The sequence below is a fragment of the Megascapheus bottae genome, chromosome 6, assembly GCF_031878675.1.
Source record: "Megascapheus bottae isolate mThoBot1 chromosome 6, mThoBot2.hap1, whole genome shotgun sequence".
NCBI lineage: Eukaryota > Metazoa > Chordata > Mammalia > Rodentia > Geomyidae > Megascapheus > Megascapheus bottae.
This window is the reverse complement of record NC_143514.1, coordinates 5,589,104-5,612,679: the sequence shown is the minus strand read 5'-3', so window position 1 is coordinate 5,612,679 and position 23,576 is coordinate 5,589,104. Positions and strand designations below refer to the sequence as shown.

Here is a 23,576-nt window from a genome sequence, read left to right as displayed (position 1 = left end):
CATGTTAACAGCTAAATCATTTTGGTGTCACTCAGAGCCCTTTGTAGGTGGGTAAGATTCTATTTCAGTGTTCTGGAGACTATCTGGACTGTTGTGGAAGGGGATCAGATAGCATCAATAATCCCCACAACAGGCCTTCAAGGCTGAGACTTCAGCAGAGGGCCGGGTATGGTTTGTGTTTTTCTTAGCAACTGGTAGCTAAAAACACCCCAGAAAATCATACAGACAGTCAGGTACAGCAAAGGGGTTTATTGCCAACTGGGGATATAAAGTTTTAAAAGTCAATTCATATGCTAGAGCATTTCATCATCAAATCTGTTTTAAATAAATTTTGGTCTTGGTAATCTGTTTAAGAATGGAGATTCCATTAGATTCTGTTATATTGCTTGTTGTCAGTTGTTGGTAAAGTTAGTTTTTGTTTCCTAGTACTGACCATGTGACTCTTAAGTGCCCCAAAATACTTTATCACTGGAGTCTCAGAGAACTAAGAGCCAACTCTCATTTTTTTTTTTTTGCCAGTGCTGGGCTTGAGCTCAGGGCCTGAGCACTGTCCTTGGACTTTCTCAAGGCTAGAGCTCTACCACTTGAGCCTCAGCACCACTTCCGGCTTTTTTCTATATATGTGGTACTAAGGAATTGAACCTGGGTCTTTGTGCATGCTAGGCAAGCACTCTACCACTAGGCCAACCTCCCGGCCCCCAACTCTCATTTTTAAAACCTAATCCCAGAGGTGGGAGCCAGGGGGAGGGAAAATAGAAGATATACAAGGAAGAGGATGGAAAGGATAACAGTATTTGACAATGAAGCCCTGGGTTCAATTCCCCGGAACCACATACACAGAAAAAGTCAGAAGTGGTGCTGTGGCTCAAGTAGCAGAGCGCTAGCCTTGAGCAAAAAAGTATGTGAGGACAGTGCTCAGGCCCTGAGTTCAAACCCCAGGACTGGAAAGAGAGAGAGAGAGAGAGAAAGAGAGAGGGGGGGGGAAGAGGGAGAGGGAGAGGGAGAGGGAGAGAGGGAGGGAGAGAGGGGGGGGAGAAAGGTACTCATTACCTTATATATGTATCTGTAAACCCTCTGTATATCATCTTAACAATAAAAATATATTTAAAATATGTAAATGCTGAACCAGATTTTCTTTTTTTCTCTTTTTTAGAAGTTTTATTTTATTGTTAGGGTGATATACAGAGGGGTTACAGTTACATTCATCAGGTAATAGGTACATTAATTACTTCTTGAACATTGTTGCTCCTTCCCATGTTTTTCTCCCACTTTCCCTCCCCCACCCCCAATCATCTGTTTTCCTTACCTTCTCATTTTCAAATACACAAATAAACCTATATATAATATACCAGGTACCAAAGTCAGATATAGTAACATGAGATAAACATAAGGGGAAAAGAAAAAAAGAAGAAGAAATAGCTTCACATAGTAAATTAAAAACAACAATGTTCCAATGTTTCCATATACTGGAGTTCATTTAGCATCATCCTATATGACCATATGTACATAGCTTTTGTGCTATTGTGATCCTCTGCTAGGAGAATCCTAGACATATACTAATGGTTACAAATGAGGCAAACCATGGAGCTTATATTTCTTTAGGTCTGGCTTACTTCACTTAATATGGTTTCTTCCAAGTCTTTTCTTTTCCTTACAAATGGGACAACGTCTCTCTGACGGCAGCATAGAATTTGGTGGTATAAACATATCACATCTTCGTGATCCATTCATCTACTGACATCTGGGTTGGTTCCATATCTTAGCTATCATGAATAATGCTGCAATGAACAGAGTTGTGCTGGTAGGTTTAGTATGGCCTTGTTTCTGGATAGTTGGGTAAATGTGTAAAAGTGGGATTGTTGGATCATAGGGGAGCTCTATGTTTCGTTTTTTGAGGAATCACCATATGCTTTCCTGAGTGGTTGAATGAGTTTGCACTCCCACCAATAGTGCAGTATTGATCCCTTCTGGCCACATCCCCGCCCCCATCCGTTGTTATTAGATTTCTTGATAATGGCCATTCTAACTGGGGTGAGGTGAAATCTCAAAGTTGTTTTAATTTGCATCTATTTTATGGCCAGAGATGTTGAGCATTTCTTCATGTGTCTATAGGCCATTCTTATTTCTTCTTCAGAGAAGTTTCTCTGTCAGTCTTTAGCCTACCTTTTAATAGGATGGTTGTGTCTTGGAAGGTTTGTTTTTGGAAGATTTAATTTCTTGAGCTGTAGGTATATTTTAGATATAAGACCCTTGTCTGTTGTATGGCAAAAGAAGTTCTTTTCCCACTCCGTGGGCTTTCTATTTATCTTGCTGGCTATGTCCTTTGCCATTCAGAATGAGCCGGATCATTTTACTTGAAGTTCTGGGCAGAACCTGGTATCACACAACTCACCTAAATTAAAACAGATAGCAGAAGCAATAACCTCTATGCCCCTTACCTGTGCACAGGTGAATACAAAACAGAGTACAAAGCTACCACCAGAAGTAAGACTTCATAGAAGAGCATCGGGATACAGATTTCACCAAAGCTAGGCCCCTGCCTTTGGTGATACATTATCTCCTTGTTTTCATTATAAATATCTCTTAGTTTTCATGGACCTCTTTTCAGGGTGGCTAGAAGCATGTCCCAAAAAACAGGACACAACTATGGTTGTAATTCAAAACTCAATGTACTCCCTATAGGTTTGGGGTTTAGTCCATTCAGAATAAGGTCGGGAAGACCCCTTCCCTTCCTCCCCAGTGTTGCTCTGAAATACTGGCTAAACTTAACAATGATCCACACTTAAGTTTCTTACAGGCAGCTCAGTCAGGGAGGGCTGGGGGCAAATGCTAACAGAAAACCTGAGACATGATGAGAAATAGCTTAGAAACTACAGGCAATAGGCTACTTTGGGCTCTAAAAGACAAAGTAGAAAGTACAGACCATCATCTAGAATAAAGGGGACCTGCACGACAGTTCTGTATTCAGACGTTTCCCCAAAAGAAATGGAAATATGAAACTAAACAGAAAAATCTGGGGAAGAATCGTATTTCTTTACAAAGACACAGTAATAGTCTGATAGTGGTGGTGCATGCCTGTAATCCTAGCCACGCAGGAGGCTGAGGTCTGAGAATTCTGATTTGAAATCGCCCAGGGCAGAAAAATCTGTGAGACTCTCCCAATTAGCCAGTGAAAAGAAATACAGGCGGTAGAGTTCCAGCCTTGAGCAGAAAAAAAGTTAAAGAACAATGTCCAGGTGCTGAGTTCAGAACCCAGTACAGGGACACACACACACACACACACACACACACACACACACACACACACACACTATGTTCTTTTCTGTGCTTGGAGGAAGCTATCTTAACAGGCTGAGTTCTGTTACTCTGATGTGTGTGTGTGTGTGTGTGTGTGTGGGTGTGTGTGTCTGGGGAAGCAGGGTGAGGGGCTAAAGGGGGGTGCTGGGTGCCTGAAGCTTGTCTGGGCGGGACCAGGGCGGGGCCTGGGTGACTGCAGTGTATAGGCGGAGCTAGAGCAGGGCCCTGGTCCCTATAGAGTGTCTGGGCGGGGCTAGGGCGGGGCCAGGTTACCCAGGGAGGGGCCAGGGTGGAGGCAGTGAGTCTGGGCGGGGCGAGGTCTGAGCTAGGACCCCTGACTCCTGGAGTGGCCTGCCTTGGTGAGCTCTCCAGCCTCGCACCCCCACTTTTCTCCCTGGTCTCTTCTGTGCTCTACCCCTAACTCCACCTGTTACTCTAGAGTCCCCAGAAAGTGCAAAAGAGCAAAGACAGCCTTACGGTTGGGAGGGCCAGGGGTTGATGTTGACTCCTCAAATTGCTAAGGTATTGGCAGACTCTTTGTGTCTGTCACCCAGGACTTGCCATTCTGACCAGTGGTTCACACCACCCAAGAGCTTCTTAGTAAAGCAGAATCCCCTGTGCGTAAAATTGTAATAACAAGGTCACATTAAACTGTGACAAGTTCTGCTTTGACAGCTGCTTCATGTGTCCCTTGGATATACATTCTTCAGTGCACCTTTTCAGCACTTTTTTTATGGCACTAGAAAAGCACATTAAAAAATTCAGACCTAGCTTACTTGAAAAAGGATATCATCTTTTAATAAAGTTGCAACAGCAACATGTGTCACTTGCATAATAGAGTATGCTCATCTATAACATTGGCTTTGTATCGTGAGTGATTTTGAGTTTAATATCGTGTTAACATGGGGTTAGGGATTCTCCATGGAAGAGCACTTGCCTGGCAAGTGCAAGGCCCAGAGTCTGATCCTAAGTATGCACGTCTCCCTCCCCACACACACACATAACTCTATTCACATCTTACCTTGGATTAGAACCAACCAATGAGGGTTTTGTAGCCTCTCATATTATACGTAGAATGAAAGACTTAAAGTAATTGAAAATTACACACTGTACACAAGAACCAAGGCATCAAGAACAGAGAAAAATCCTTCACCATGGCCTAGAGCAGTCACCCATGGAAGCTTTAGACACCATGTCTTGGCCCCTGAGCATCACATCAGGGCCACTCGCCCAGGAAGACATGCCTGTGAACAGCAGACTCACTGGGCCCCCACGTGGGGAAACAGACACACAGTGGGAGTGACTGAAGGATGAGTGGAAGAACCTACTTTCCGCTGTTGTATTTCTCTTCCTCTAACATTGTCTTTCATTTGTTCAGATTTCACTTGTAGTTAAGAAATTCACAGCCATCCCCAAATGCACAAACATTGCATTGAAGCGATGTGCCAGCATGCCCCTGCCTGGCACGTTAGTGCATTTTCTCCTGGGACTCAGTGTGCCTGGCAGTTCATGCTTCTTTAACTTCGCCATGAAATAAGAACACAGCCAAACTATATTGGATGAGAGACCAGAATCACACTGGACCAAAAGGCAAGATCCTGATGTTTGTTTCACCTGCCATTTCATCAGCGTTCATGAAAAGCCAGTACAAGCAGAACGGTCCTGCAGTTAATTAATGTCAATTCTAAGGTACGATTCTTGTCACTTAGACTTTATTTAAGGCAAAACAGGTGAGAAATCACAGTCTAGCCCCCACTACAACAGTTGACAACTACTTATTTCCTGAACTTAAAGTTTTTTGTTGAGATGTGAGAACAAAGAGATTATAATAAAATTAAGCCGGTTAAAAAAAAGTCAAGTAGTGAGTTGAGTATTTGTAATTCTGACTACTGAGGAGGCTGACATCTGAGGATCCAGCTTGAAACCCAGCCCAGGAAGAAATGCCAGTGATAGTCTTCTCTCTAATAAACCACCAACAAGCCAAAGGCAAAATTGTGGCTCGCCTTAAGCAAAAAGCCAAATGAGAGGATAAGACCTTGCCTTGAGTTCGCCCCAATATCAGCAAACAAAAGATGTCCAATGTAGTAGTAGATGGTAAAGTATTCAGATTAGTCATTAGCCTAGCATGGTGAGAGCAGTTTCTTTATTAAGAAAGTGAAGAGAATTGCTTAGGGAAAAGGAGTAAAACTGAGAAATTCTTGTATATACCAGTGAACAGCAAGTTAAAGGTCATAAGTGTCTACATGTCCTATCAAGTTATGTACAAGTACTATAAGACGATTGTTTCTCTTTTCTCCAAGAATATACACATTTAATTACAATATTAAAAAATTGATATGATAGCACTGCTCCTAGAAAGCCAATCCTATCAGCAGTAGAGTTACATGAAGTCAGTCATTTTTTAATAGACACTGATTTAGGGTCCCCACTAAAATATTTGATGAACCATACCAGTGTTTATTTAGCACAAATCACATGTCAAACACTCTTGCACATATAAAAGAAGATGACAAAGATAACCTGGGAGATTGATGCTGGTGACTCACATCAGTATTTGAAGCTATTCAGGGGACGGATATATGAAAATCTCAATTCAAAGCAAGTCCATGCAGACACATCAGAGAGAGTCCATCTCCATTAGTCACCAAAGACCCAGAGACAGAAGTATAGGCCAATTTGGTAGAATATCAGTCTTGAGTGTAAAAGCTAAGGGATAGCACTCAGGCTCTTAGTTCAAACTCTAGCACCAGCCCTAGCACCAGCATAAAAAAAAGAAAGAGGGGAGTGAGGGAGGGAAGGAAGGAAGGGAGGAAGGAAGGAAGGAAGGAAGGAAGGGAGGAAGGAAGGAAGGAAGGAAGGCAGGCTGGGAGGGAGGGTGGGAGGGAGAGAAAGAGGGAAGGAAGGATATCTAAAAATAATATACAAGGGCAGCAACGAGAACGACTGCTAGGATGAACCTGCTCTTGGTTATCACTGAAGCTGAAGAATTACTCCTTTCCACTGCTCTGGTCATCAGAGGCTTTCGCACACGCTCTTCTGTGGTTAAGATGGTTTCTCGAGCTCTAGCCCACTTTCCAGGACCCTGGAGACGGTACTGGGCAGGAGTGCAGGGTCCAAATAGGACCTTGAATGCTAGCTTCGGGTCAGTGAAGACCAGATACCACAGATTGGGCCTGACACCCACACACTCAGCGATCTCTTCCATGGTATGTATGTAGTCTCCCTGAAGGGTGTGGCGCTGGCTCTCCACATACCTGAAGGAGAGAAGACAGAGGCCTTGAACTACCAACAATTCAACCAGACAAACAGCCAATCAGTCAGTGCTCTCTGAGTATCAGCTTGTGACTTGATTTTACACAAGAAACTGTAGAAACTACAGGAGACAGTTGTCACCAATTTTCTGGATCTTATGATGGACAACACAAGATAAAACAGAGAGGAAACAGAAGAGTGAATAAGGCTTTTGTTAAATACTGTGGGGTTTGACTGCTAAGTAGAAATATAAAGAGACTAGGGGTAAGATAGAACTAGCATAGTGCTACTGGGATAAGATAAAAAAAAGAAAGAAAGAAAGAAAGAAGCTATTCCAAGTCAGGTGAAGAAAGTCAAGCACTGCTGGCCCACACCTGCAATGTGATTGACTCAGAAGGCTGAGATCTGAGGACCCCAGTTCAAAGCCAGCCTGAACAGGAACGTCAGTGAGAATCTTCTCTCCAATCAACCACAAAAAATGTAGAAGTGGGGCAGTAGCTCAAATGTAGAGCACCAGAGCTTTGATCAGAAAGAGCCAAGCCAGAGCATGTGGCTCTGAGTTCAAATCCCACTACTGACACCAATAAAATAAAAGTCATGGGCACAGCAAAGTGGAGGGATGGGCAGACATGAATATAGAAAATGAGCACAGAAGGTTTTCAGGTGTTGACTACAGTACTGGAAGGCTAACATGAACATAGAAGCTCCAGCCCAGCGCATCCACATGCAGAAGGCTGACCAGAAATGTTTTCTGGAAAGAGGTCTTGAGTTATTCTATGAGTCAGTGACAGGGATGGGAACATCCAGAGAGCAGACCCTTCCAGGAAATCTGGAATCCTGAAAGGAAGATGGAGGATGCCTTATTCTACAAGAGTAAGTGGCTCTGCAGATATAATCCATAGATCAAGTTCATCTTTGAAGAGCTATGAGGACATTTTAGGCAAGGAAATGTGTCTCACAGAGAAGGAATGGGGTTTGGGGAGATAATCAGACCTCTCTCTCTCTCTCTCTCTCTCTCTCTCTCTTCTCTCTCTCTCTCTCTCTCTCTCTCTCTCTCTCTCTCTCTCTTCTCTCTCTCTCTCTCTCCTTCCTTCCTTTCTTTTTTCTTATACAGTACTTGGATTTGAACTCAAGGCCTTATGCTTTCACTTGGCTGGCACTCTGCCATTTGAATCACATCTCCTTTTTGCACATTTTGCGGGTTAACTATCAATGAGTCTATCAATGATCTTGAGTCTATGCTTTCTAAATAACTGGCGCTTGATTTCCTCTGATAGTTTCCCTTGATAGTTTGCTTTTCTATTGGGTTTAAGTGTTCTTATCTGGTTTTCTTTGCTTATGTATTACACTGGTTGGGTCTGATTTCACACTTCTTGTCTGGTTTTAGCCTATGTAAGCTCTGTGCTAGCTGTATTCAGAGATGCTGGTCTTTTTGACATGAGTCAACCAGCAGTCCTCCAGCTCTCCAATGAAAACTCATAAATTGCCCTTTTAAGTGGTGTCTTCTCTGATTCTCACCACTGAGTTTCCTTACAATACCAATAATATGGTCTCATGAATGACGATTCTCAGATCTCAGCCCCCTGAGTAGCTAGGATTACAGACATGAGCCACCAGTGTCCAGCCTGTAATGCTACAGAAATTTCCCCTGAGAAATTTTCTTACCTTTTTGCCATTTTCTCTTGAGTCTTAACTATATCTGCCATCATTTCACTTTGGGGGGGGAATTTCTTTAACCCTAAAGAGAAAAATGAAATTCTGAAATAAACAATTTCCTGGGGGTGGGAGGGTGAGGGGAAGACGATGATTCTTTGAACAGTGAACAGTGCACTGTAGAGAATTCTAAGAATTGCAGGACAATTTTCTGTACTCAGATTATAGTTTATTTGATCACCTTGCCCTATCACTACTGAAACAGGATACAAATTAAGCAAATCCAATCTGAAAAGTAGAAATCAAACATGACCCCAAATCCAATTTTCTCTCTGTATGTGTGCGTAGAAGTACTGGGGTTTGAATTCATGGCCTCACTTAGATTTTTCACTCTACCCCTGAGCCACAGCTCCACTTCCAGCTCTTCATTGGTTAAAGGTGGATAAGACTTTTGTGGACTTTTCTGGCTGCATTGTTTTCAAAATTAGATCTTCAGATCTCAGCTTCGTGACTAACCTGGACTACAGGCACAAATCACCAGGGCCCAACACAAAGTGTTTGTTTTTTTTTTTTATCATTGAGAAAGAAATAAAACTAATTTTATCAATCACATGCTTAACTAAAGGTCCATGGAAGATAATCCTCCCCCTCTAAACCTTTTCATTCAAAAAGAAAGATCAAGAGCAACTCCTATTGTGTCAAAATTGTATTTTGCCAGATAAATTCCAGCACTGACACACAAATGTAGGCATTTTTGTAGCAGGAATTTCGTGACAAGGATAAAACTAGACAAACAGCCAATTGTATTTCAGTAAATATAAAATAATTACCTTACAGTTAACCTTATACCTACATATGTAAGCTCAATGTCATGTAGAAATCTTTACACACATCTGATTCTTAAGTAGTATTCCATAGAATTCTGGAACATTGAGTTTTAGAATGAGAATGCCTCTTACCTAACAAGTGCGACTAATACCAAGTGAAAATCTCTTCCCTCCCTAAGTATCTGTGGTCATAGAGATCTCATTACCTTCAGAGGAGGTGAAAGAATTGACTGTTTAGGTTTTAGAACATTCTTGATCTCTTCCTTGTTGGTTTCCCTTTCCTGGAGACACCCAAAAACTATGCTGTTAAGCCTCTGCTAAACCACAGGACTCCAAACTCCACACCCAGAAGGAGCTTGCTGAGCTGGGTGCTGGGCTCGGGGCTATCTGTGATCCTGTCAACTACTCAAACTTAGGAAATACACATTGCCAGGGATGGGATCAAATCATGCCTTGTTAGGAAAAATTCCCCAGCTGATGTTGATATATGTCCATGAATATAACTGATTAATATAAATCCTAATCTATATTAATGAAAACGTAATAATTTAAATGGTTAATACATTTATTAAGAAGTGGTTCCTATAAATCGCTAATGTTGCCAGGTATGGAGGGCTCACACCTGTAATCCTAACTACTCAAGAGGCTGAGATCTGAGGATTGTGGTTCAAAGCCAGCCCTGTTACAGAAGTCCATGAGATTCCACCTGAAAACTGGAAGTAGCGTTGTGGCTTAAGTGGTAACGTGATAGTCTTGAGTTGAAGGGCTCAGGGACAGCACCCAGGCCTAGAGTTCAAGCCCAATGGCAGACAAAAATTTACTTAATAGTTAATATTACATATTAATCTCAATTTTTACTAAATTTTAAATCTCATTTAAAAATAAATATTCAGTACTCATTTTGTGCCAAGCACCATTACAATCATATAGACTGTCTCTGGCTAGTTACAAGGAAGCACACAAGCATAAGTAAACATGTCACCACGTAATGAGGTAGTCATTTGTACCTCCACTTACCTTTAAACACTTGAGCAGCCCAGCAAGCTTGGAGCTCTGCAATGGGCATAATGGCTCCCAAGGGCTGGATCAAGCCGATGATTGCACAAGTTGGCTTTTCCAGGTGAGGGGGAAAGACTTTCTTATACAGGGAAACCTTATTTTTTTAAAATTATTTATTGCATTTTGTTATTGCGGTAAGAGTTACATTCACCAGGTAGTGGGTACATTACTTCTAAAACATTGATACCCTGTCCCATGTTTTCTCCTACTCCCCACCCCCCTCCTGCCTCCCAATCATCTGTTTTTTTCCCTTCCCTCTGTATTTCAAAGAAACAAAGAATCATGTATACAACATACCAGGTAACAAACACAGATACAGTAACAATATAAGATAAACCATAAAGGGGGAAAAAAAGAGAAGATGTAACTTCACACAGTACATTAAGAACAACAATCACAAAGAAAAACTTTATTTCTCTATCCTGGTTTGTCACTGTCTTTCTTTCTTTCTTTCTTTCTTTCTTTCTTTCTTTCTTTCTTTCTTTCTTTCTTTCCAGCTTTCAGGGAAACCTTATTGTTTACCACTTTGACAGAATCATCTTTAAGAAAGGGAAAGGCAAAACTGTAGCCTGTGGCAAAGATGACAACATCAATGTCATCCTCCCTGGAGCCGTCCTCAAATATGGCAGCTGTCTCTGTGAATTCCTTCACATTTCCTTTCACCTTCACCAAGCCAGAAATGATGCGATTTGGCAGCTCATCGTTTACTGTTGGATGCTGACTCAGAGCTCTGCAAGTGGAAAGGAAGATGAAGGGAAGGAAAAATGAGCAACCAAGAGAAAGAGATGAGGAAGACAGAGAAGAGAAGAGGAAAACAGAAATCAGTACCATGGATGGTGCCGGTGACGCATGCCTGTAATCAATCCTAGCTAGTCAAAAGGTTGAGGTCTGAGGATCATGGGTTGAGCCAGCCCAGCAGAAAAGACTATAATACTTTTATGTCCAACTAATCAGCAAAAAGCCAGATACAAGCCAGGGACTGAGGGCTCACATCTATAATCTTAGCTACTCAGGAGGCTAAGATCTGAGCACTGTAATTCAAAGCTAGCATGAAAATTCATGAGAGTCTTACCTCCAATTAATTATGGAAAAGCAAGAAATTATTAGGGCTAACATTCAAGACAAAAGCTCAGGAACAATGCTCAGACTCTGAGTACAAGCTGTAGTCCTAGCACACATACACAACAAAAAAGAGCCAGAAGCAAAGGTCTGGCTCAAGTAGCTGAGCACCATTTTTGAGCATAAAAGCCAAGTGAGAGGTTGAGAAACTGTGTTTAAACCCCAATACTGGCATATACACACATAGAATAGACATGAGTACTAGGTCAATAAAATTCTGGTTTTGTGAAGGTGATTAAATGCCACTGGTTCCCCCCCAGTCTGTCAGTAGAATTTGGGAAACATCGACTTAATACCACATGCCCCAGATCACAACCTCAAGGTCAAAGCTGGGCTCTGGATGGCACAGAAAGGGAGGGCACTAGAGGACTAAAGTATGAGTTTTATTTCAAGAGTGGCCATTTCTGCTTTTTCACGTAGCCAAAGCACTGTGTGGAATGATAAGGCCATAGTCCAGTGCCTCACCTGCATATTAACAAGTCTGGCAGGGCTAGGCTATCAGCATTCCTTCTAATCTCAGTTCTAGTTTCTAGTACGGTGTCTCTCCTCTCACGTTTAGGCATAGTGCAATGCCCAGCTCACAGCAGGGCCTCGTGTGGAGATGAGTGAATGAATGAAGTAATGCCTCTATAACTTTTCCAGTTCTTGTTGGACAGCACAGAACAACTGACACATGGGGAAGTGACTGAGGCCCAGGAGGATGGGAGACTGAAAGCACAACCCAGAGAGGAGCACATCTTAGCTTTCTGTGGCTGACATGGTAGGAATCTGAGTTCAGGTCCTGTGGATTTCTTTTGCCTTTTTTTGGAGGTACTAGGCCTTTGAACTAAGGGCTGGGCAGATGCTGTGCTGCTTGAGCCACTTTGCAGCCCTTTTTGCTGTATTTATTTTTTCTAGACAGAATCCTTTTGCATGGGACAGCTATGGATGGTGATCCACCTATTTCTGCCTTCCTGTAGCTGGCTGACAGGCTCATGCCACCACCCCCAGCTGCCTGTTGAGATGGGGTTTTGCTAACATTTTGCTTGGGTTGCTTGAATTCTGCTCCTCTTGATCTCAGCATCCTGAGGAGCTGGGAATATATACATAAGCTCCCAGGCCTGGTGCTGTAGTTTTTCAGTTTTGGTTTTAAATATGAACAGTAGTAGTAATATTGACCATCCTGTGTCATTATCATCTCTGCTCTTGTTCTGAGAACTTACCTATGTTTAGGTTTCAAGCCAAACATTTCATGGTCAAATTGTTGATTCACCCTTCTTTCCAAAAATGAGTTTGATACTGATGGACAACTCTCTTTGATAAAAACACGTAAATTCGAGAGTTCAGTTGCATATCAACGGGATATCCATTTAAGCCCACACGGCTGAGGATCCAGGCCCCTCTCCGGGTGCTGAGGACCTGGAACACGGGAACAAGTGTTGTTCAAGTTCGTGGTCCTCTGAAAACACCTTGCATTTGTTTGAGATTAAATCTAAGCTCATTCATCTGGCCTCCATGATCTTTGAAAAATTGTCTTGCTATTTTCCTCCCCAACCAGGAACCCTACAGTTAGAATGGTGCCTTGCTCTCTAAGAAAATGTCGTTGTTTTGTCTGTCAAGAGGTTTGAACTCAGGGCTTGAGCACAGTCCTTTAGTTCTTATGCTCAAGGCTGGCAATTTACCACTGTGAACCACAAAGCTACTTCTTGTTTCCTAGTGGTTAATAGGAGATAAGAGTCTCATGGATTTCCCTGCCCTGGCTGGCTTGAAGCTGTGCTCATCAGATCCCAGACTCCTGAGTGGCTCAGACTACAAGCATGAGCCAAACGTGCCTGAAAATAAGTATGTCTCCAATGATCTGTAACTTCATCTCTGTTCAAAGCTCTTTTACCGGAAAAATCCTCTCCCTTCTTTAAGCTCCTGAGATCCAGACCTTCTGGACCAATGACTTTTCAGACTGACAAACTTCTTTCCATCTACTGAAACTCCCTAGCACTCACCACTAATGGAACTCATTAAAACTGTTGGACCTGCTCAGCCCTTGGTAATCATATTCATAACCCTTGTTGCTGAGGAGGCTGAGATCTGAAGATGACAGTTCCAAGGCAGTCCAGATAACAAAGTCCATGAGACCCGTGTATGAATTAATCAGCAGACACCTAGAAGTAGATGTGTGGCTCAAGTGGCAGAGCCTCAGGCTTGAGTGGAAAAGCCAAGTAAGAGTGCAAGGCCATGCGTTCAAGCCTCAGTTCTAGCACTATAGATTTTTTTTTTAAGATTCTGTAGTTATAAAAAATAGTGACATAAAATACTACATTAAAAGGCTGTTGTGACAATTAGTGTTGTTTTTAAAAAAAGAAAACAGAAAAAAAAGGGTGGGAGGCGGGAGTTTAGCCTAGTGGTAGAGTGCTTGCCTAGCATGCATAAAGACCTTGGTTCGATTCCTTGGTGCCAAATGCATAAAAAGCTAGACATGGTTCTGTGGCTTAAGTGGTAGAACTGCAGCCTTGAGAAAGCCCAAGGACAGCACTCAGGTCCTGAATTCAAGCCAGGACTGGCAAAAAAAAAAAGAAGTAAGTGTATTATATGGGAAGCACCAGATCAATGCCGCTGTCATTCTTACTTTAGTTTCCATCTATGTCTTGTTTAAAGCAAGGAATAGATTAATAACTCTGGATTAATGAGAAAACAACAAATAGAATATTGTAAAAATCAGGGCTGGAAGTTTGGCCTAGTGGTAGAATGCCTGCCTAGCATGCACCAAGACCCAGGTTCAATTCCTTGGTACCACATACATAGAAAAAAGCCAGAAGTGGGGCTGAGGCTCAAGTGGTAGAGCTCTAGCCTTGAGAAAGTCCAAGGACAGTGCTCAGGCCCTGAGCTCAAGCCCAGGACTGGCAAAAAAAATAGAATATTGTAAAATTCAATATAATCTTGGATGGATGCAAGGGATATTTTCTCTTCACAAAAGGCTTATTCCTAAAGAATTACAGCAGAGTCCCTTAATACACTGAGATGGATAGGTCCACTGAAATTTATAAACAACTTCTCATACATGTGAGACCAGGGAGACCGGCAACTGACACCTCGGCCTGCATGGTGTGGATGTGGTCTCCCTGCTCCACGGGTACAGCTCTGCTGTGCGTTTCCTGGGCCTCTCACACACAGGCAGCCTGACCTCCACCCTCTTTGGCTGCTTTCTTTCTGGTAATCTGCAGTACTTGGAGCTCAGTGGCTGTTCCCTTAGCACTCATCACCAACAACCCAGACATGCCAGCAATGTGGACGAAGGATGTGCCATGGGTTTCCACGCATACTATGCACATGCCAGCATAATAATCACACATGCATTTATATTTTTTTCCTTCCTTCCTTCCCTCCTTCCTTCCTTCCAGGCCTGGACTCAGTACCTCACCTTTTGCACTCAAGGCTATGCTCTACTACTTTGAACCACAGTGACACTTCCAATTTCTCTGGTGGTTAATTGAAGATAACAGTCTCACAGACTTTTCTTCTCAGGCTGACTTTGAACTGTCATACTCAGATATCAGCCTCCTGAGTAGCTAGGATTGCAGGTGTGAGCTACCTCCACCTGGACTAAGGGTTATTTCTTTTCTTCTTCAGTATTGTTGTGTGGGAGCCTGGGATTCAAAATCATTACTTGGTGCTTTGGCCCACTGGCTAACATTCTACCAGATGAGTCATGCTTCCAACCCTTGGTTCTTTTATGTTATATAATCCCTTTCTCTGCAATACCTGCAGAGCTAATTGACGCAGTGTCATGTAATTACTTCTGTGAATGCAATAGAAATTGTTCTAGAAAGGAATGTCACCCTGTGTCACCTAACTATGAACAAACACAGCATAGCCAGTGGCTTGGCTACAATGTGGTCATGTTCTTGGAACGATCAGATCATTTCTTTTTCCCATTTTGAGAGCAAGAAGGAAATTCCCCTCAGATCCAAGAGTGGGAAGTTTTTGCGGACACCTGAGTGCTGTCATTTACTGAACAATGTGGCACTTCCAGGGCCTGCATGGATGACCATGATGAAAATATACCCTGGCCTCCTCTCCCAGTCATGGCATGCACTCCACATCAAAAAGCCTGAGGGGACCACAAATGCTGACTGAAGCTATCAAGGAAAACTTCAGTGGAAGGCCAGCTGAGGATAGAGAGAAACCTCCGCGCAGACACAATACCAGTGTCTGAGGCAGTGGAGCCAAACCCTGTGTGTGGCTGACACTGGGTGGAGGTCGGGGTGGAGGCTGTGTGCGGGTCGCCATGCTTTTCTGGGGGTCTGCTTCCCTTCCTTGGTGAGGGTAAAGCCATTCATTGACTGATTCCAACCTGCTTGGCGGTGTGGCTGATCTCAACAGCCAGATCCCCTCCAGAATTCCCAATGCCAATGACAACGACTCTCTTTCCCGTGAACGCTGTGGGGTCCTTGTAGTCTTGACTGTGGAAGTATTGTCCTTGGAATTTTTCAATTCCTACCAGAGAAGGGAGATCAGATATTGAGAGATGGCCTGTAGGCTGGATGCCAGGAATCTTCAAGTGGGCATTTTCCATGGCCTTTCTTTCCTTGGTACTCTTCAATGCTTCAAACTCTTGGTTTCCTCCTAGAAAGGGAATAGTTCTGGACATTTTCTTCTACTGCTGAAACCTTCTTAATTGAAGCCAGTGTTGCTCAATAGTTTTGTTTTCTGTTCTTTTCACTAAAGCCAAAGTCAGATGGGGGTGGCTAGGATTTCATGCCTGAAATTCTAGCTACTCAGGAGACTGAGCTGGAATTGACACTGGGCACATGAAGCTAACAACTGTTATGTCTAATTAACCACCAAAAACCCAGACTCGAGCCATGGCTCAAGTGGCAAGAAAGCCAAGAGAGCCCTGGAGGCCCTGACTTCACCTCCAGTGGAAGCTCCAGGAAATCAATCAAGCTAACATCATGGGTTGGAGGAAGGCTGAGCCTTTTGCCCATGAAGTCGAGAATGACCACAACCTGTCCACTTGTCAATGGTCAGGTCCACATGTGGTGTGGAGCCTTCCCTCCTGGACAGGTCACTCACCAGGAAAGCTGTGCAGGGGCAGGTGAGCATTGCTGTGGTGCCCTGTGCAAACCATCACTCCATCGAAGACATCCACCTGCGTTGTCCCTTCACACTCCGTGACCACCTCCCACTGGCCTGACACAGAGAAATCAGGCTGCTTCTTCACACTGCACACGGCTGTCTGAAAAGTGACAGTCATGGGACACTGCTACCCCAGCCTATACACTGGTCCCCAGCCCTGCAAGGCCACCACTTCCGGTTACATGTGCAGAAGGCTGTTGTCACCACCGTCTCTACACCCCAGGCCCCCCACACACACACACAGACAGTCCATTTTATAATTCCTGAAGAGAGTCAACTCAGCACTGACATTCAGTGAGAAAACTTCCATGAGGCAGACTAAGTACCTTAGCTGGCCTGCTAATGAACTGTGCTGCCAGGAAAAGGGCAAACCGCTAGTTCTCCTGTCTAGACCCCAAGGCACTGAGAACCCAAGGAAACCTTTGTCACATTCCATGCCATCCCCACGCCCACTGATGTCTTCTCACCCCCAAGGAGTCTTCCCTTGCCTAGGTATACCAGGACCCAGTAATTTCCCAAGAACTACACCAGATTACTGTGGCAATCACACTCAAGAACATAGTGAACCCTGGTCAGGAAGCAGGAGAGAGCTAAGTCACTGGGGCCAAGCTGTAGAAGCAGGAGATGTTAAAGTTCCTCTTCCCATCGGTTCCACTCATCCATTTCATTAATAGCAAAATGGAATGCAACGGAACTCTTCCAGCAGGAGACTATCTATATCTGCACACAGACTCTCTGAAAGAGCTTCCTGATCCTTTTTCAGACACAGAGAGGACAAAGAATAGAAGCCTGGCCTGCATAGGAGAGATACAGGTTGGGTAGTCAATCAGATTCTCCACAGGAGCCCTGGCCAGTGGCAGGGCAGTGTTCATTTGACACATCCCTTCAGGAGCACAGATGCCCACACAATTCTCCAGCTGACCTTGAACCGGATGTACTTGAGAAGGTCAAATTCTTTGGCATACATCCGGAAGTACTCCAGGACTTGGGAGTGGTGCATGAAGTTGGGGAAGTGGTCTGGGATGGGGAAGTCACTGAAGCACATCATCTCCTTGGAGGTGTTGATCACCACGGACTTGTAAATACTCGCCCTGCCCTGCTCAGCGCCTTCCTGCAGTAACAAGAAGCATCCGGTCAACTGGAGAAGTCACTTCATCATCTCTAACTCGTGGGTACACATTTGGTGGAGCTTTCTAAATGAAATGTCAAGCCAACAACTTGTATATGAGAACACAAACACACACACACGCACACACACGCACACACGCACACACACATATACATGCACACACATGGGCACACACATACATCTCCCTGGACTTGTGCTTTCCCTCATCCTCTACCCATTTAGTCCCTTTCTGTTCAATTAGATTTAGGATGTATTTTGTTTTATTTGAGTTTTGTATTATAGATATTTTTATTGTTATTGTATAGGTAATGCACTGAGTGGGATTACATTTTTTACCGTGTTTATGTGTGTGAGAGAACTTGGGTTTGATCTCAAGGCCTGTGTGTGTCCTTGAGCTTTTTGCACTGAAGACTGTGGCTTGAGGTTCACTAACCGCTTCTGGGGGCATTAATTGAAGGAAAGATTCTCTTGCACCTTCCTTACCTAGCTGGCTTCAAATGAAGATCTTCAGATCTCAGCTTCCTGGGCTGTTAGGATTACAGGCATGAGGCGCGATGCCCAGCTCACAGTGAATTTTCCTAACACCTCAGCTTCTCCCATTGTGGACTTGTGGAAAGTAAACATTTGAAGTTCTGTAGCTCTACAGGTCTTTTAGCAGTCACTCAGTTCATTCTGTTCTCAGGGATTCCTGTAATGAATGCAGCGGTAGCCTACTGTGTGCTGGCACACACTTGACCTGGAATGGAACAGGAGCCAGCACAGAAGTGACCAGCCTCAGGGGAAAGCAGTGTCTTATGATGAATCTGCATTGGTTTTCAAAGAAATAGGTCAGAAGGTGGTGAAATCCTGTTCCAAAGGTAGAAATCAGAAATGTTGCCAAACTAGACTTTAGCAAACAATAATGAAGATTAAAAAGCCAGAACTTGCCGTTCTGATTTCCTTTGGGTCGTTCAGAGGAGATAAGACACTCACAGCCCTCCTGAGGCTCAGCTAAGATGAGGATATGAGCCTCCCGTGCCTGCAGACTCTTCTTAAAGAGGAGACCCAGTGGACGTGAGGTTCAATGATTCTCCATGGTCTCACTCCCTGTACTTGACAGACACAAGCTTTGAGCAGCCTTGTGTTCTCTGCACTAGGTATCAGCTACATTTCAAAGACAGAATTTTGGTGTCAGGAGCCAGTGGCTCACAGCTGTAGTTCCAACTACTCAGGAGGCTCAGATGTGAGGATCTCGGTTCAAATCCATTCAGGGCCGATAAAGCCCAGAGCCTGCTGTCTCCAATTAACCAGGAAAATGGTGGCAGTGTAGTTGTGGCTCAATGGCAAGAGAAAGCAGCAGCCTTGTTGGTAGAGCTAACTGACAGCACCAAGGCCCTGTGTTCAAGACGGGTCCACACCTACACCACACACCATGCCACACACCACACACCACACACCACACACCACACACCACACACCATGCCACACACCACACACCACACACCACACACCACACACCATGCCACACACCACACACCACACACCACACACCATGCCACACACCACACACCACACACCACACACCACACACACGCCCAGGTACAAAAATCAATATTACTAGGAACCATAATCAAATGTCCACTGCCCTCTTCCAAAGACAAAGAACTTTGGGCTTTTCGATAAATCAATGCTCAGAGCAAACCAAGCAGTGGGATTTTCTTTATATTGCCTAACAATCCTCCAAATTGACAAGAGGAGGCCTGCTACAGGCTTATCTAAAGTTGACTGTGACCCTTAATGATAATATCTATATCTATATCTATAATATCTATAGCTATCTCTGTTAGCTAGCTAGCTAGCTAAATGTGAAAAATGTTTCCTGGGAGGAATTGTGAGCAAATAATTGCAGCTCATTTACCAGGGGCAACCTTTACACATTGAAAACACAAAATTTTAGAAAGATTTTAATATCAATAGTCTGAAGTAGTAAGAAACACTTTAAGGAAAGGATGGGAGGGAGGGTGGGAGGGAGGTGAGGGGGGCTGGGCCAGACCCTGGGGTTGGATTCTAGCAGCTCCAGCCTCAGTGCACCTCCCCAGGTGAACTGGTCCCCAGTCCTGGGCTGGGTCAGGAGGGGTCAGGGCTGTACCTGGAACCTCCAGAGCCCTCCGATGTCCTCCGACCTCTCGAAGCAAAGGGGCTCCAGTCCTTCCTCCAGGCAGGTCTTGATGCAGGCGAGCCCGCTGGAGCCAGCGCCCACCACCGCCACTCTTTTCTTGGCCATGGCCTGGTCTTCCCGAGCTGGGGTGTAGTCCTCTCCCTGAAGAACACAGGATCTCAAGCCAGGGCACCCGATGAGGGAGTATTCGGGGTGTCCGCATGCAGGTTTTAGGCTGAGGCAGAGGCGCAGGCCCCAGGCAGGGGCTCAAGGTCTATGCAGTTGAGCTTCTTGTCTGGGTGTCCTCCACCTCAGATCTGCCTCTCAGTCAAGTAGCTCTTGTGAAGAAATGAGCATTCCTTCTAGAGGCACCTGCCCATCTTAGCACCCTCCCTGTTTCTGTGGGTGCTGAATTTGCATAAGGAAAATAATGTAGCAATGTATGTCCTGCACCTCTCTCCAGACCCTCAGGCTCCGCGAGAGTCCTTTCAGCTGCCCCACTCTTCCCACAGTCCAGCTTACTACAGGTTTGTGTTTCACTCCAGAAGAACCCCAGGAAACCCAGAACCCTGCCCCCCAGATGTCACCCAGGATGCCTGTAGACCTCCCTGCCCCCTGTGAGCCCCTCAGGAATCCTACCCCACCCCACAGCAAGTTTGCCTCTCCTCACCCCCGCCTCCCCACTGCACTGCTGGAGGTCTTGGGTCAATTAGATCTGCAGCCCTGCCAGGAATTTTCAGCCCCTCACACTCTAAGCCTACTTAGGGAAGCCTAAAAGTTTATTTTAAGAGGCCAAAATACATGCTGATTATTTCAACAAAATAAAAGTGCTTTTTAAAGAATAAAAAATTAAAATGCCAGTAATAGGGCTTGCTCGAGTTGGTGGTCTACCACTTGAGCCACGCCTCCACTTCTGGTTTTTTGGTAGTCCATTGGAGATAGGAGTCATATACTTTGCTGCCTGGGCTGGCCTTGAACTGTGATCCTCAGATTCAGACTCCTGAGTAGCTTGGATTACAGGCATGTGCCACCAGCCCCTGGTAAAGATGATATTTTACAAAAGGGCTTTCTCTCATACAGTCCCAGGAGAAGTTAAAATTCACAATATCCGTTTCTACACTGTGACTTCAAACGTGTGACTATAAAATTTCATAGAGCTGCCAAAGCAATGGATACAGGATTTCATGCACTGGCTCAGATTGAGGGCTCCAAGCTGGGTGACAGAGGCTCATGCCTGTAATCCTAACTACTCAGGAGGCGGAGATGTCAGGATCCCAATATGGTACCAGCGTAGGCAGGAAAATCCATGAGACTTTTTTCCAATGAGCCAGCAAAACTGGGAACTGTAGCTCAAGAAATTGAGCTCCAGCCTTGAGTGAACAAGCTAAGGAATAGTGCTCAGGTCCCTTGTGCAAGTTCCAGTTCTGGCACAAAAATAAATTTTAAAATTCAAAATAAATAAGGAACTGGAAGTGTAGCCTAGTGTCAGAGTGCTTGCCTAGCATGCATGAAGCCCTGTGTTTGATTTCTCGGTACCACATACATAGAGAAAGCTGGAAGTGGTGCTGTGGCTCAAGTGGTAGAGCTTGAGCCTTGAGAAAGCCCAAGCAAGTGGGCCTGAGCCCCAGGGCTGGCAATAAATAAATAAATTTAAATTCTAGGATTGATGAATTCAACAATTTTAGTGTCTAAGAAGTCCCAGTCTGCCAGGGGTAATCTCTAACTCTCTTTTTTCTCCCTGCCTCCTTTTTTCTTTTCCTTCCTTCCCTCCTTTTTCCATTCTTTTCTTCCTTCTGCCCTTTTTCTTTCTTTTCCTTCTTTCCTTTTTTCCTTCCTTCCTTTTTTCTTCTTTTCTTTTCCTTTGCCAGTCCTGGGGCTTAAACTCGGGGCCTAGGCACTGTCCTTGGGCTTTCTCAAGACTAGTACTCTGCCACTTGAGCCCACAACAACCACTTTAGGCTCTTCTGTGTATGTGGTACCAAGCAATTGAACCCAGGGCTTCATGCATGCTAGGCAAGCACTCTATCACTAGGCCACACTTTCAGCCCTCCTTCTTTCTTTCTTTCTTTCCCTTCCTTTCCTGCCCCTCTTTCTTCCTGTAATAGTACCTGAACTTGAACATAAGGCCTCATGTTCTTGCTTAGCTTTTTTGCTCAAGGTTGCTGTACTTACTACCAGTTGAGGGGGATTTTTTTTTTTTTGCTGGCTAATTGGGTATGAGAATCTCATGGGTTTTTCTTTCTGGGTTGGTTTTTAACTTAGATCTCAATCTCTTGAGTAGCTAGGATTACAGGTGTGAGCCCCAGTGCTTGGCCTATAAGATTATATCTTTGCTCTTCTCCCAAGGAGTAGTCCATGCCATCCACTGCATGTGGGCTGCTTTTACCCCATGATGTGGCCCTACAAGATGTCCCATCACAATCTGGCAATAGGACATGGCCTTGTTCCCCAAAGTCAAGTTTCCAAAGGATATTGCCAGTCATCAGACAGGGCAGAGGATGGGAGCTAAAGCCTGGAGTCATCTGGCTCTACAGGAGTTAGGCCTCCATTGTGGTTCCTAGGGCAAGCCTACCCAGCTCTGACCACTGTGTCCCTTTTCAGCAAGGGGGACATGCAGTGACCTGTTAGTAGGAAACTGTCACATATTAGAATTATAAGTATTAGAGTCATGAAAGAGCAGAAAATGATCTGAACAGACCAGATCAACTTTAATGAGGCTGAAGAGGGACGCCACAGTGACTGAGGAGAGTCAGGAGGCCCAAGGCATGCTGGGGGCCAAGGGGGAGGGACTTAAGTAGGGTCTGGATGAGGGTGGACGGAGAGTACAAAAAATTTCGGGATGGGCTTTTCAAGTTTGTGGTTTCGGCCTGAAGTGATTTATGCAGGCCTAGTTCTGAGAGCCTGTTTTGGAAACCCTCTGAGCAAGTCTCGGTTCAGTCAGGTGCGGCCTACCTAAGGGAATTCAGGCCTGGGTGGGGTGAGATGGAGGGGCTTCACATTTTGAGATTTCAGATTCCCATCACTGCTCTCCCTGCCTCCACAATTCGTTAAACTCTCCTCTCAGCTTGCTGCTTGGTGAGACCATGCAATCCCCTCATTCCACAGCTTCACCCAGTCTTGCCTTACTCTCCCAGCACTGCGGGCCCTGTGGCTTACTCATTAGGCTCATAGACTCATAGTCAGGATGGGCTAGACAATAAGATTACCTCAAAGACACACCCACCCACACACACCCACACTCCCCCCCCCACACACACCCACACCCCCCCCCCACACACACCGGTGGGGTGGCTCACATCTGTTCAGGAGGCTGAGATCTGATGACTGTGGCTTAAAGCAGCCCAAGAGAAAAGTTTGTGGGACTCTTACCTCCAATTGACCAGCAAAATGCTGGAAGTGGAGCTGTGGTTCAAGTGTAGAGTGCCTGCCAGTCTGGACAAGAGAAAGCTAAGCAGGAGAATAAGGGCTCAAGTCCAAGCTACCACCACACATTTTTTTTGTCTCCTTCCTTCCTTCCTTCCTTCCTTCCTTCCTTCCTTCCTCTCTCTTTCCTTCCTTCCTTCCTTCCTTCCTCTTTTTTGTTTGGTTTTGGTTTTGTCAGTCATGGGTCTTGAACTCTGGGCCTGAGCGTTGTGCCTGTGCTATTCAGCTCAAGGCTATCACTCTACCACTCTGAACCATAGCGTCACTTCCAGTTTTCCAGTGGTTAATTGGACATAAAAATCTCTTGGACTTTCGTGCCTGGTCTGGCTTTGAACCATGATCCTCAGATCTCAGCCTCCTGAGTAGCTAGGATTATAAGCATGAGCCACTAGAGCTCATCTTCCTTCTTTCTTCCTTCCTTCCTTCTCTCCCTCCCTCCCTTCCTTCCTTTCTCTCTCTCTCTCTCTCTCTACATGTCACATTTTTTTAATACAGTCAGTCACTGATAGAGACCCACACCTGTCATTGTGAACAGAACTGCCAAATACGTGAAAGTGTCTCTTTGATA

At 44.6% G+C, this 23,576-nt stretch overlaps 1 pseudogene across 1 annotated transcript; it reads right to left on the bottom strand.

The window, feature by feature from the left end:
• Positions 1-6,205: 6,205 nt before the first annotated feature.
• On the bottom strand, positions 6,206-19,729 carry LOC150061295 (flavin-containing monooxygenase 5-like; annotated as a pseudogene). The gene is made up of 9 exons (XR_016535808.1): positions 19,577-19,729; positions 17,242-17,430; positions 16,257-16,419; positions 15,535-15,677; positions 12,410-12,605; positions 10,599-10,818; positions 10,047-10,182; positions 8,215-8,287; positions 6,206-6,551 (listed from the first exon to the last, which is right to left on the bottom strand). The product of XR_016535808.1 is annotated as a flavin-containing monooxygenase 5-like (transcript).
• Between the last annotated feature and the right edge of the window lie 3,847 nt (positions 19,730-23,576).